The following is a 14,056-nucleotide window of genomic DNA, read 5'->3' as shown; positions in this document are numbered from 1 at the left end:
ACTCATTCTCAGCCTTGTCACTGAGCAAGACAGTCTGCATGCAATAGAATCTTTCTTGCACAGACTTAACAGCTGAATAGTCATGTGTTTTCTATGTCATAAAAAATTTTGTGTTACTATTCCCAAATGCCTTTTTAAATAAAGAAGGAAGTGTTATTAAAACTGTCACCCCCAGTCTATGTTCTTCCTTGACTCCATTTGCAGGACACAGTAAAGCTAATGCTCTCTGTGGTATCTTGAATGTCTCAAGTATTTTGAAGACAATGAAAGTGAAGGACTTGGAATATTTTGGGGAGTGAATGCTCTCTGTCAAAATCACTGAGAAGGAAATGTTGAGAGAGAAAAGTTAGGCAGAGGCAGAGGGAGTAATGTGGACACAGCTCACAAATGGTGCTTCTGTTACTGAGGTGAGAGGAGGATGTTGGTCTTCCAGTATGGAACATATCTCCAGCTTGAGAAGAAGCCACAACAAAGTCCATCCGCATTTCTCAAAATGGACTACAACAACCTTAATGAAAGCTCTGGTTTATAGCAAAGACCCAATTAAATGTTCCATAGGGGATATTAAATAGTTGGAATGTGTTTTTGTTTTCATGGGTAAGCAAGATGATGTTGAATGGTTTTCCACTGGTTATAAATAAAATCCAAATTCTCAGCCTTTCCCTTCCTCCACAGTTGCATGTCTCTCTTCCTTTCATATACTCTGCTCCCAGCTTCGCTGAACCATTGGGTTTGAACCAAGCTCTGGATTTTCTGCCCTTGTGCATTTATCACTATTCCATACACCTGAAATGTCCTTCCCTCCTATCTCTGCAGTTCCAATCCTTGCCCATGATATAAAGCCCAGCTAGGAGGCTCCCTCTGTTCCCCTACCTCCTCATGTCTCACTGAGACCACCCACGTCTCTTCAGCTCCCACTATACATGTAGCATTGCTGCTTATAGACTGAGCTATAGTGGGCAGCAAAGACTGGGGCCATTCTTGGGGCCCCCATGCCACACAATGCCTTGCAGACTAAACCTTCCCTCTACAAATGTTCCAACAACATCTTTGTAACTGAAGCCCGTAGCAGTCACCAGAAAAATGTTTCACAAAGAAAAACAGCTTTTTAGGATAGGATCATCCTACATAAAGTCAAACTAGTAAGGCCCTTGTCTTCTTGGGCAACTTCCCAGCACCTAAGATGGGCCAGCTCATCCCTGAGGCCAAAAGGTAGCTCCCTGGGTCTCAGGAAAGACATTATTCTTTTTAGCTCAGGTATAAGTGTTCTTAGCTTCTTGACATTAGCCAGTAGTCTGGCAGCCCTTCAGGCTTCTTCCTCAGGGAGGGCCTAGGAAACGAGGGTGTGCACAACATGTTGAAGTACCTTGCAATAGGAGGACAGTCCTGGCCCCTACATTGCCACTTTCATATGGGACTAGAGGGGAGGAGGGTGCTTGGTGGATAAGAGAACAGAGTATAACTTGGGGAGCAAAGGAGCACCATACTCAGGTGGGCAAGTGTCTGTGCTGGTGGCTTCATTTAATCTCTACAAATCCCTCTGTGGCACGTGAAAGGCAGGAACACTTCAGGGAGAAGGGGAATGAGAGGAATTGGCAGTGATAACCAAATGCCAAGAAGCCAAAACTGTGGGAGCAATGGATGTTTCCTGCTGAAGGTCAAAGGGCAATTAACCACATGATCACTTTGTTGATGAATTAAAACCCACAACCCTACAGAATCAAAACATGTCAAAGCCTTGGAGACAAAGGTCAACAGACAGGACAGACAAATTGCAGTATTTAGAAATGTGAAAGTGTTTGTGTAAACTGTATAGGGTTCTACCCCCAGCCAGTGGGGAAGGTAGCGGGGAGAGGGGCTGGAAACTCAACTTGGATGAGCCTGACTTCAGCCAAGAACCGGCCTCTGGTCTCTTGGCTAGAGCTCCACTTACAGGGAGATTTACACCTAGAACCTTGAAGCACATGGTTTGCTAGGAAAGCCTAGGGGTGTTTATGGACAGCAGTGGACTGGGGCAGGACATGGGGCCACCCAGTTTAGTGCTGCTCCTTTATTCTCTTCCCATCACCTGCCTGTAGCAATGCCCATCAATTTCCATCTGGGATGTGATGCCAAGGAAGGCAAGACACTGAGCTTTTATTTTAGATTTCTACCTGCTACCCACTTGCTCTGAAACATTGGGCAAATCACTTTGTCTCTGGTATATAAGGACAAAGATAAGAGGTTTGCTTTATATCAAGGAACCAATGAATGAAAGAGTAAACAAATGTCACCCGTTTATCCCCTGAGTCTGGCCCCTGTGCCCCACCCCGCAGCTCTAACAAAGGGGGTGCCTTGTAATACTATAGAGACTGTCCACCCCTTGTTGTATTCACTTCCCCTCATCTCCTATCTCAGTCCTTTATTCTCAACTTACATGCATGCTCAGGATAGAAGTCCCCTGGAAACCATCTTCAAGACCCACCTCCTCCTTTGACTACTGCACTTTCTGCTTCCTCAGTCCCCAATCTCCACTTGAGAAGTGACCCATGATTCCCAAACCTCAGTACCCCACCTCTGTTCTCCCTGCTAGCTTCCAGACCTTTAGATCCCACTGCATGCTGGACATCTCTCCATGGGTGTTCCACAGACAAGTCAGCATCAACACAGCCAAACACAGGGTCTTTAGCATCTCTTGAAACGGACTCTCCGCTCAGGGACAGGCACTTTCATCCTCTCAGTGACCCAAGCTATTAGATTTCCGCCTCGACTCCTCCCTTTTCCCAGTCTGTCTTCTTGGGCATAATTGTCTGTTTCTTCCACTAACACTTAGTAGGGAGCAAGGAAAGTGTGACTAAATGAGGGAACAAATTAATTATTAACAGATGACTTGATAGTCTTCATTACCTTATGTTCCCAGCAGGGTTGGTCATACAAAAGAACCAGGAAATATCTGTTGAACAATGGATCCTCTCCTTTTCACCAGAGCCTCCCCAGGTCCCTGGTTAAACACAAGTGCCTTTCCAGGCCCTGGTCACTTAGCCCTAGAGGCCTCTAGGTTGGGACTAACTTGTAAAGCTATATACCATGGTACCAGCCAAGTCGATTTGCCAACACATAGGTTGGGCTTCTTGGTACCAACTTTTTGCACCTTAGGGTGCCAAAGAACATTCAGAGCCTGTTCCTGTGGTTTATCAGGGCTAAAGAATTGTCCAGAGTCCAAACATGGGCCAGGAGCACAAGATCAGTAAGAACAAAATATGTTCCCTTATCAGTGTCTTAGGGCTTATGGTTTATTTTGCTCCTGCCCCACACACCCCACCATTGGCCATCTGGTGGTACCTAGAGCTTGGGTAGGCAGTACCATTCATCTCCATGCCACAGAGAAGTTAAGTCAGGCAGAAGGACCACTGGCGCTCTGGCCACAGACCCCCAAACTTTAGGAGGGGCTTGATCAAACATTTTTTTAAAATCATCTCTTGCCCCCTAGTGTATGGTTCCAGTATTACAGCTCTCCTGTGGCCTTCCCTTGTGACCAATTTAGTTAACATTCCTGAGCACCTACTCTGGGCCAGACCCTATATGCCAGACAGAATTCTATTCTGAAGATTTCAGTCCAGCTCTTGGTCAGATCCCTGGGTATATCTCCCTTCTCTACTCTTCAATTGTCCAATGACTCATGATCCATCATGTAATCACTTCTTATTTCCCTTTGTCACAATTGACTGACAAATCCCCAATTTTGGATGAACCCAACTATTTGTCCTCTGTGTGCCTGCACTTAAGTGTCTCTGTGCTACTAGAGAGAATCACACAGATAGATTGTGTATCTCTCCAACCTCACCCAGACACACCTCACTACTCAGAAAGACTTCCATGTTTTGTGTTTTTTCAGTCCCATTCACAGAATGATAATCTCTTCAAAGTCCTCATGTCTTTACACTTTGCTCTTACTTACTTTCCTTGTTCATATTCAATTTAGAAATTAGAAGATATTTAATGGCAATTTCCTCATGATCCCCATCACCAAGCCTATTAACCTACTTTCCTCTGTGCTTAGCCTTCCCTTCTTCCTCAAGCTAAAATGGTAAAAGTATCCCTTCTCCTTTCTAACACTGATACTTTGTGGATTCTGGATCCCATACCTTCCCACATGCCCCTCTCTCCAGCATCATTGAATTTCCCTTCTGTACTTGACCAGTTCCATCACTATAATATTATGTAAGCATGCTGTAATATTTCCCATCTTTAAAAAATTTCATCCCTAGGTTCCTCCATCCCTTCCTAGCAATTGTCACAATTCTTGCTTCCTTTCAAAACACTTGACTACAGGTACCATCTCCACTTCCTTCTCTTCTGAGGGTAGTCATTAACACACTCAAAACCAGTCTCAGCTTCTTTCAGTCCACTAAAATAGCTCTTTCCTTGGTAGCCAATGTTGTAAAGTTCACTCTCCACTACTGTACTCTAGTGTTACTATGGCTTTCAGCAGTGTTGATTTGGTGCACAACCCCTTCTTTTTGTAAATACTACCTTCTTTAAGATTGTATGATACCTCACTTCTTTTTCTCCCATCTCCTAACTCACCAGAGGCTCCTTCTCACTCTCCTTTTGCTGGTTCTTCCTCCTGATTTATAAATATTGGAGGGTCTAGACCTTGGATTTTGGATTTTTCTCTATCTCCTTCCTTCCATACTCTAGGTCAGTGATTCTCAACCTTTCTAATGCCGTGACCCTTTAATACAGTTTCTCATGTTGTGGTGACCCCAACCATAAAGTTATTTTTGTTGCTTCTTCATAACTGTAATTTTGCTACTGTTATGAATCATAATGTAAATATCTGTGTTTTGCGATGGTCTTAGGTGACCCTGTTAGTGGTTCTCAAATAGCAAACCGTATATGTGAATCAATAAGAAAAACACAAGATTGCAGCAAAAAAAAACAAAACAAAATGAAAACACAGAGATAATTCACAGAAAAGAAAATGGTGAATGAACATGTGAAAAATTAAATACGATAAAAACAAATTAAAACAATAAAAAATTTATTGTTTAATAAATTTTGCAAACAAAATGGAAATACACTATTTCTTGTTGGTGAGGGTGAGGTAAAAATAACTATTACTGGGGTTTCCTCAGCTCTTTAGGGACAGACTCTTTAAAGGTGCATATTCTTTAAATAGGAATTTTAGTGCTAGGGACCCTTCATTCTACTTTTAAGAAGTAGATGCATATTCTCACTCACATGAAAATGTGGTGACTAAAAGACCCTAAAGACAGAGGCTGGGTATAATCTGTCTCTAATCCACATCATTCCTGATTTTTAAGAAGCATTTAGTGGTTATTTATTGAACTGAATTAATATGAAAAAAATGAATAGAATATAAAAAAGCATAATTAGACTACTTTGTCTTGTTAGCTATGTCCTACTCACTCTAAAGTTCACCAAAACTTAGCTGCTGGAGGTGTCCCTCAACTATTTTAAGGATGACTGAACCAAAAGGGTGAACACATTTGAAACACCAACCACAATACCAGAGACATAAGAGATGCTTGACAATTTTCTTTACTCATTTGTCTTCCTTCCCATCTTAAGAAGAATAAGAAGAAAGAGAAAAATGGAGGAGGAGGAAGAAGAGGAAGAGGAAGAGGAGGAGGAGGAGGAGGAGGAGGAGGAGGAGGAGGAGGAGGAGAAAAATAGGAATATTTATTTTTAAAGGATATTCATTTGCAGCATAATTTACAATAATGAAAAACAGAAACAACCTAAGCCTTCAATTACCTGAGGAACCATTATGCGCATTTTTAAAATCTTCATAAAATGGAATTGTTTATATCTATTAAAAATATTGCAAACAAGTAATAGTTACTCAATAAAATTCAACTTGTATTCCTGATTAAAATGTCAAAGAGTAGTGAAGTTGGAATAAAAGGGTCCTTCCTCAACATTCTATGTTAAATATATCTCAATCAATGGTAAATGAAATATTGCTGTGCACCATGAATCATTAGAGACATTGCCACAAAAGCCAAGGAGCATTATAGTAGCATTAGAAGAAGAAACAGATGGGGGATTCACAACTAGATTAAACAATCAGAAAATATAGCTAATTCCTAGCTTAAGTCTTAAGTAAGATTCAGTTCCAGACAGATTGAAAATCTACGTGTTAACTAATGAAAACATAAAACTGTGTGGTGCAAACAATATATATTTTTTAATGTTGGGGATGGAGAAGGCCTTGGCAAGCATGAAAGCAAAAGTAGAAAATGGTCAAGTACCAAAGATATGTGTACAAGCAAGGTCATAGCAGCATTGTTTATAAGGGAAAAGAAAGAAATGTGAACAGGAATAGGAAAGACATAGGAAATATGGGAGGGATGTTGGTTCAACCACACTCTATATTGCATTGATAAGGAGAGACACGCATAAGATCACCAGTTCTTTTTTTTTTTTTTTTTTTGTGTGTGTGTGTGTGTGTGTAACTTTTAAAAAAAATTTTTTTTTATTATTATTATTTTTTAATATATTTTATTAATTTTTTTGCCCCCCACACATCCCCTCCCTCCCCAGAGTTTTGTGTCCATTGGTTGTACTTATATGCATGTATAAAAGTCCTTCGGTTGATCTATTATCTCCCCCAGATCTTCCTCCCCTCCCCACTGTAATTTGACAGTCTACTTGTTGATATACTGTCTCTATATCTATCTTTTGGTTCATCAGTTTATAATGTTCTTTATTATCCACAAATGAGTGAGGTCATGTGGTGTTTCTCTTTCATTGATTGGCTTATTTCACTCAGCATGATGTTCTCCAATTCCATCCAGGTTGCTGCAAATGCTGAGAATTCCTTCTTTTTTATGGCAGCATAGTATTCCATTGTGTAGTTTTTGGATCCAATCATCTGCTGACGATCACCAGTTCTTGATAAAGGAAAAAAAGCAGTTCACAATTCCTTTGTGTTTGTGAAGAAAATGTGTATATTCCAAATACCAAACTGATTTTCACTAAGTGGTGGGATTATGGTGATTTTTAACTTTCTATTTTATATATATCTCTTTTGCCTTAATATTTTTATAATGTGAATGTTATGATTTTTACAATCAGATAAAAACAAAGGGAATAAAAAAATCTTTACATTGTATGAACTAAATGATGTAAAATTGGATTTATATAGTGAAAAAATTAAAAGGTAATATATACAAATTTTAGTAATGGCTTTGTCTGGTGGGATTGTGAGTGGTTATTTCTAGAATTGGGAGCGGGTAATTTTTATAATCAAAACTGAAAAAATATGTACAATTCTAGGCTATGTGGTGGAAAGAGATGAGAAAAGGCATGAAGGAGTTGAGGGTACAGAGAGGAACTGACAATATGGCAAGGAAACCTGGAAGAACCAGAAAAATGGCAGTGATAGCGCTGTGAAGGAAAGAAAACAGGCTGGGAAGTAATACAGAGAAGTGGCCTCATCTGACTTCCTCTTTTACCAGTCTTCCAACGGAGCTCCTGTCACCTCCTTGTGCCCTAGTTCCCATAAGGGTTAGGTGACAGGCAAAATAAATGGTGGGGTAGTTTGTTTCTGAGAAGCCAATTTCATAGTGCAGCAAAGCAGTTGTATAGCAGTTGTGGATAAGGTGAGGAGAAGGCATGGTGGAGAGTCCCTCAGTGGAACCAGGGAACTGGATGAGAAGCTGCCTCATGGCATTTTCATTTCTATAATAAAGAGCCAGGGTGTAATATAATTACCACCAGAGCTTGACCAGACTGGAAACCTGTCTGACTGCTTCTGTACAATGCCCTTGTACTGCCTGCTGAGGGGGCTGCGAATCAGGGCCAGAGAGAGTCCTGAAGAGAGAAGCAGGGATTGATCCATTGCCTCTGTGGCAGCTTTTGACCAGCACTTGCCTCTCTCTTTCTCTACCAGTCTGGCCAGCAGCCGCACCTCCATTTCTCTCCAAGACTCCACCAGGCTGCTGATCAGTCCTGCCTTTCTGATCAGGCCCCATTGATAGGCCCAGAGATGCTGACTGGCATAGAAACCAATCAATCAGGACCAAATTGGCCAGCAGAGGAGGGCAGTTGGGGTGAGATCAGGCTGTCAGGGGAGGGCAGTTAGGCGTGATCAGGCAGGCAGGCAAGTGAGCGGTTATGAGCCAGCAGTCTCAGATTGTGGGATTGGGCCTAAACCGGCTGTCAGACATTCCCCAAGAGATCCCTGATTGGAGAAGGTGCAGGCTGGGTTGAGGGAACTCCCCCCCCCCCCCATGCATGAATTTCATGCACTGGGCCACTAGTATGAGATAAAAAGGCAAGATTAGTGGCTTGGTGGTTAAGCATCTACCTATGAGCCTGGGAGGCCACAATTTGATTCCTGATCAGGACATATGCCTGGGTTGCAAGTTCCATCCTCAGTGCAGGCGTGCTGAAGGGTGTGTGTGTGAGAGAGATCTAAAATCAAATATATATATCAATGTTTCTGAAAGTTTGGCCTTGCATCCATATCATCAAGTCACTGGCATGTGGGAATTATATTTCTATTTGGAATGTTGACCAAAACATGAGAATTGCCATGATTAAATAGCAACTTAGATGATCCCTGTGCATCACAATTTTGAGAAATACTGGCCTAGAGGTTCCTTTAACCCTAATCAGGGCAGATGGCCAATGAGACAATGATTTCCCAGTGAGAGGGGAAAAAATCCATTTCCAGGGCAGAGGTGCCAGGGACCTTTTGGCCAATGAGGGAACTTTGCCTTCCTCCTTAAGGTAGGGCTAGACTCCAAACTCAGTCATTTCTTCAGCTGTTCTCATGCTCCTAAGACTCTGGACCCTCAGACCTTGGATACCCAAGAAACATCCTAGGCCACATTCAGAGGGAATCCCAGGTTCCCCCTGATGAGAGGCAGTCTAACACCAGCTGGGCAGGAAGAAGCTGCTGTCACCCCTAGTCCTACAACTTCACTTCTTATCCCACTCCCCCTGCCAGTTTGTCAAAAGAACATCAGAACTTGCTGGGAGCATTTCAAAGCCCCAGGTGTGGGTGGAGAGTGAGGGTAGAAACTCCCTTGTAATGGTATGCAGATTTCCAGTCTGAGTCTCACCTTTGGAATGAAAGAAATTAAACTAGAAGCACTCACTGTGCCAGATCATTTATCTAACCCAGTGAATTTTTGTAGCATTTATTGACACCCCCACTGAACCAGGTGCTGTGCTAAACTCTTAACTTGCTTTATCTCATTCAGTCCTTATAAGGACATTTGAAAGTGAGATCTCTTACTTCCATTTTTCATTCTCTAGACAGGAAGAGTCTTTTGCTCAAGGCAAACAGTTAGCAAGTACAAAGACTCACTTTGAACCTGGGCAGTCTGACTCCAGAGTTTGTTCTCCCTAACCAAGAATGATTTAAGAAATAAGGATGGAGGGCTGGGCCAGAGTAGAGTGTCTCAGTGGTTGAGACACTCATGAACCAAGAGGTCAACAGTTCAATTTCCTGGTCAGGGAACATGCCTGGGTTTCAGGCTTGATCTCCAGTGTGGGACATGCAGGAGGCAGCTGATCAATGATTCTCTCTCATCAATGACGTTTCTATCTCCCTCTCCCTTCCTCTATAAAATCAATAAAAATACATTTGAAAAACAGAAATGGGGATGGAAGAAGTGTAGGGAGATGGTGTGTGGTCAGGGATGGGGCTGTGAGAAGATGCAAAATTAAGTGAGGGGCAGGCAGGGGTGTTGATAGTGACTTCAATGCTAGAAAACTGGAGCTAGTGTGGGAGTTGGGATGAGAGTGAGGAAGAAGGCATTAGATACAGTAAGATGTGAGCAAGGACCAGGTCAAGGAGGGGATAGAGCTCAGGGACGATGCTTGGAGGGGATCTATCTAGAAGTGAGGATCAGGATTGGGGAAGCTTCTTAGAGGAAGTAAGTCTCTGAACAATGTGAAACTTAGGGAGCAGATGAAGCTCAATGATGAAGTTCAGTTGAGGGTTAAGGAATAAATGAAAAGTAGGGATGTCATTGGGTGCTGGTCTGGGGTCAAGCCCAGGAAGGATGTGAAGGTATGTGCTGGAGATGGAGTGGGAAGACTCCAGGAGAGTGATTGAAGCTCCATATTATCACCACGGGCTGGCCTGGGGTGAGAATCTCATAGCCTGACAGGCTTCAGGCTGGGATTAGAATTAGCATGAGGTAAGAGTCACTGATTTGGTTTCCACTATCACACCTCAACCAACTGCCTTTTTAGGTATTCTCTCTGTTTGCTTGTTTATTGTGTCTTTTTCCAACTAGAATGGAAGCAGGACATAAACTTGGTCTGTTTGATTCACCCTTATTTCACCATAACCAAACATAATACCTGGAACACAGGAGGTGCTCAATTAAATGCTCAGGGGCAAAACTCAGGGAAGGGATGGCAGATTAGGACATAGGGTGTAACTTTTGCTAGGATGTATACTCCGTGTTAGATGACTTCCAGGATGTGATGTTGAGGGAGAGGTGAAGGTCTGGAAAGATGTGAAGCTCAGGGGTGAGGTACCCTTCAGGTTCATGATGAGTCAGAAGAATGGAGTGAGGGGTTAGGGAGGAGATAAGACTTCAGGAGACCTGGTATATGCACATTCTTTGTGATTTCAATATCTACATAAATAATTCAACTTTCTGTTTTTGTTTCAGTCCCTTGACCTACTCTCCACCAATTATCTTCCCTGTTCCCAGCTTCAGCCACTTACTCTCATGGTCACATCCTAAGATCTTGTCATGTTCTATCATCACCACCTCTCCAGGATCTCCATTATATGATGCTTTCTGAAAACCAGCTCATTCCTTTTAGTATTTACATGAACTCCAAAAATTTTTTTACCACATTTGGGACCCTTTAAACAACAATCCCACTGTTTTTTTTTGTTTGTTTGTTTGTTTTTGTTTTATTTTTTTTCACTATCCTTTACCAAACCCCGACTCTATTCTTATTTCCATCCTTACCCAGCCTGAAATTCACAATCAATTATTGCCCTAAATCCACAAGAAACTTCTGTGCTCCTCTGTCATATCTTTGGACTCATTTAACAAAATTCAACCTGATAAAATCCAACTTTCCACCTACTCTGGATTGAATGTGACTGGAGAAAGCCATGCAGACATGCTGAGTAATTTCTCTTTAAATTAATAGCCATTAAACCTCAAGTGGACCCTTAATGCAGAGCAATAATCATATTATATTTCCAGCCTCCTCATCTCCCAGGAGACTATTTCAAGCCTTCTTTCCTCAAACCACTAACATCCCTCTCTCACCCCCACTGGTGTCCTGTTTTGCTGACAAAATAGAAGTTATCAGAAGAGAACTGCTCCAAGCTCTACCATTACCTCTTATTGTGCACCTCTCTCTTTTGCATCAATGGTTTTCCCCTCTTTACTGGCTCATTGGCACACACATGTTACCATGATTTATTTTTTTTCCATGTTAAAAAAATACTTTTTACTTGTCCCCCTTATAGCTCTAAAACCACCATTCTCTTCTTTCTCTGTTGTCCTTTACAGCAAAACTCCTCGAAATGGTTTTCAGTCACTACTCACTACTTTCAATTTCTCTTTTACCACTCTTGATTGAAAGCACTCTGATCCACCTTTATACCCTCATGTCTTCCTGGACATTGCTCTTGAAGGTTACCAATGACCTTCATATTAGGAAACACAATGGTCAATTCTTTATCCTCCTTTTCCTTGCCCAGTCACTAGGATTTGAGAAATTGATGTCTTTCATGGTCTCATTTGCTGGCTCCTTCTCATCTACCCCATCTCTAAATGGTGGATTTCTCAGGCTTGATTTTGGGTTTTCTTTTTCTGTATTCACTTCCTCGCTGATCCCATCCAGTCTCATGAGGTTTTTGTTGTTGTTGTTGTTGTTGGGGTTTTTTTGTTTGTTTTTGTTGTTGTTGTTTTTTTTTAATCTTAATCCTCACCCAAGGATATTTTTATTTTATTTTTTATTTATTGTCTAAAGTTTTACATGTGTCTCCTTTTTCCCCTGATTGACCCCCCCCCCCCCAGCCATTCCCACCCCAGGCAAACCCCCACTGCCCCAGTGTCTGTGTTCATTGGTTATGCTAATATGCATGCATACAAGACCTTTGATTGCTCTCTAACCTTTTTCTATTGATTTTTAGAGAGAGTGGAAGGGATGGGGAGGGACACAGACAGAGAAACATTGATGTGAGAGACACATGGATTGGTTGCCTCCCACATGAGCCCCAAAGAGCCCCAACGAGGGTAGGGGATCAAACCTATAACCCAGATACATGCCCTTGGCTGAAAATTGAACCTGTGACCCTTTGATTCATGGGTTGACACTTTAACCATGACACAGCAAAACATGCCAGGGCCAGACTCATGACTTTTAACACTGATTAGATATTACTTATTTTCCAATTATATTTCCATCTCTGATGTTGCTTCAAACTCCATATTCCTCATCCAACCTACCTCATCATTCATCACTGTCTTTCTCAGAGCTGTCCTTGACTCCTATCTTTCATAGCCCATTATCAATCTATCATCAAACACTAATGATTCTACCAGCAAAATCAACCTAGAATCTGCCTACATCTCACTGCATCCACTGCATCACCTCATATAAGCCACCACTGTTTCCCACGTGGATTATTTCAATAGTTCCTAAATAATCTCCCTGCTTCCACCCTCATCTTTCTTCAATCAGTTCTCATAAATCAGTCAGATTGGTCATATATGTGAAAATAGAAATTAGATCATATTACCACTTACTTCAGACCCATCAATGTCTCTCCACCTCATGCTAAGAGCTAAAGTCTTCACAATGACCTGTGAAACTGCATGATCTCTAGCCACCCCCATCATGGCTTCTCTGGTCACATTTTTCACCAACTCCCTCTCTCACTCTCTCCATGTCAACACATCAGCCACCTGCTCTGAGTCGAGGATTCTGGGGCTTTTGCACATGTGGATCCCTCAACCTGAAATATTTGGCCCCTGATCCCCTTTAGGTCTTGGTTCAAGTGCTATCTTCTCAGTAGTGTCTTTCATGGCCACTATATTTAAACACTTAATGACCAAAGACCCTTCTCTGCTTAATTTTTCTTCATAGCACTGATCATCACTTAACAACCCTCATTTATGACATCATTGTTTATTTGTCTAATTTCCACGATAATAGGAGCTTTTGTTTATTTGTTTTGTTAGTTTCTGCAATCCTGGGTCCTAGAAAAGTATTTAGCACACAATAGCTCTGATTAAATACTCTGCTCTAAGTCTGAAATCAAAGTATCAGAAAGGTCAGTTTATTCAGAGGCCTTTCTTCTTGGCTTGTAGATGGCTGTCTTCTCCCTGTGTCCTCACATGGTTTTCTCTTTGAATGTATGTGTCTTAATCTCCTCTTGTTATAAGGACATGAATTATATTGGACTAAGTCCCAGCTAAATGGCCCAATTTTATCTCAATTGCCACTCTAAAGAGTCTATCTCCAAATATGGTCAAAGGGTAGATTAGAACTTCAACACATGGATGGGGAAGGGGCAGCACAATTCCGCCCATAACACATGGTTAATCAGTTGGCAGAGGTGAATTGAGGCTCTTATGGTATAAGGATCAGGGTTTAGGATCAGAGATCAGAGATGGAGTGAGGCTTAGTGAGGATATAAGGGTATGGAGAGCAACAGAGCTCATAAAGGGTTCAATTCTGGAGTGAATGAGGGTTGGGTAGAGTAAGGAACCAGGAGTGAATGAGGCTGTAAGAGGGTACTTGCCTCAGCCAAAGGATGAGACACAGGGATGGGATTAGGAGAGGCTGTGTAGAGGAAGATGAAGAAATTGGTGCATTGAGGGATGAGAAAAGGAGAGATTGGTCAAGGTTTTAAGAGAAAGGGATGGGGAAGGTCAGAAGAGTGGCAAGGTGGTTAAGACCCCGAGATAGGGTCAAGGATGTTGGGAATATCACTGATGGGCAAGATCATCTACATACTTTGCAGGGTCCAGTGCTGGTCTCTTTTTCAAAAAGTATTGAGAACTGCAAGATGGCGAAAAGCCAAGCCTTAAACCAAGCATGAGGAACA

Source organism: Pipistrellus hanaki (assembly GCF_964339955.1).
Source record: "Pipistrellus hanaki genome assembly, chromosome: X".
NCBI classification, from domain to species: Eukaryota; Metazoa; Chordata; class Mammalia; order Chiroptera; family Vespertilionidae; genus Pipistrellus; species Pipistrellus hanaki.
The sequence above is the reverse complement of the archived record's forward strand: the minus strand, read 5'-3'. Positions refer to the sequence as shown.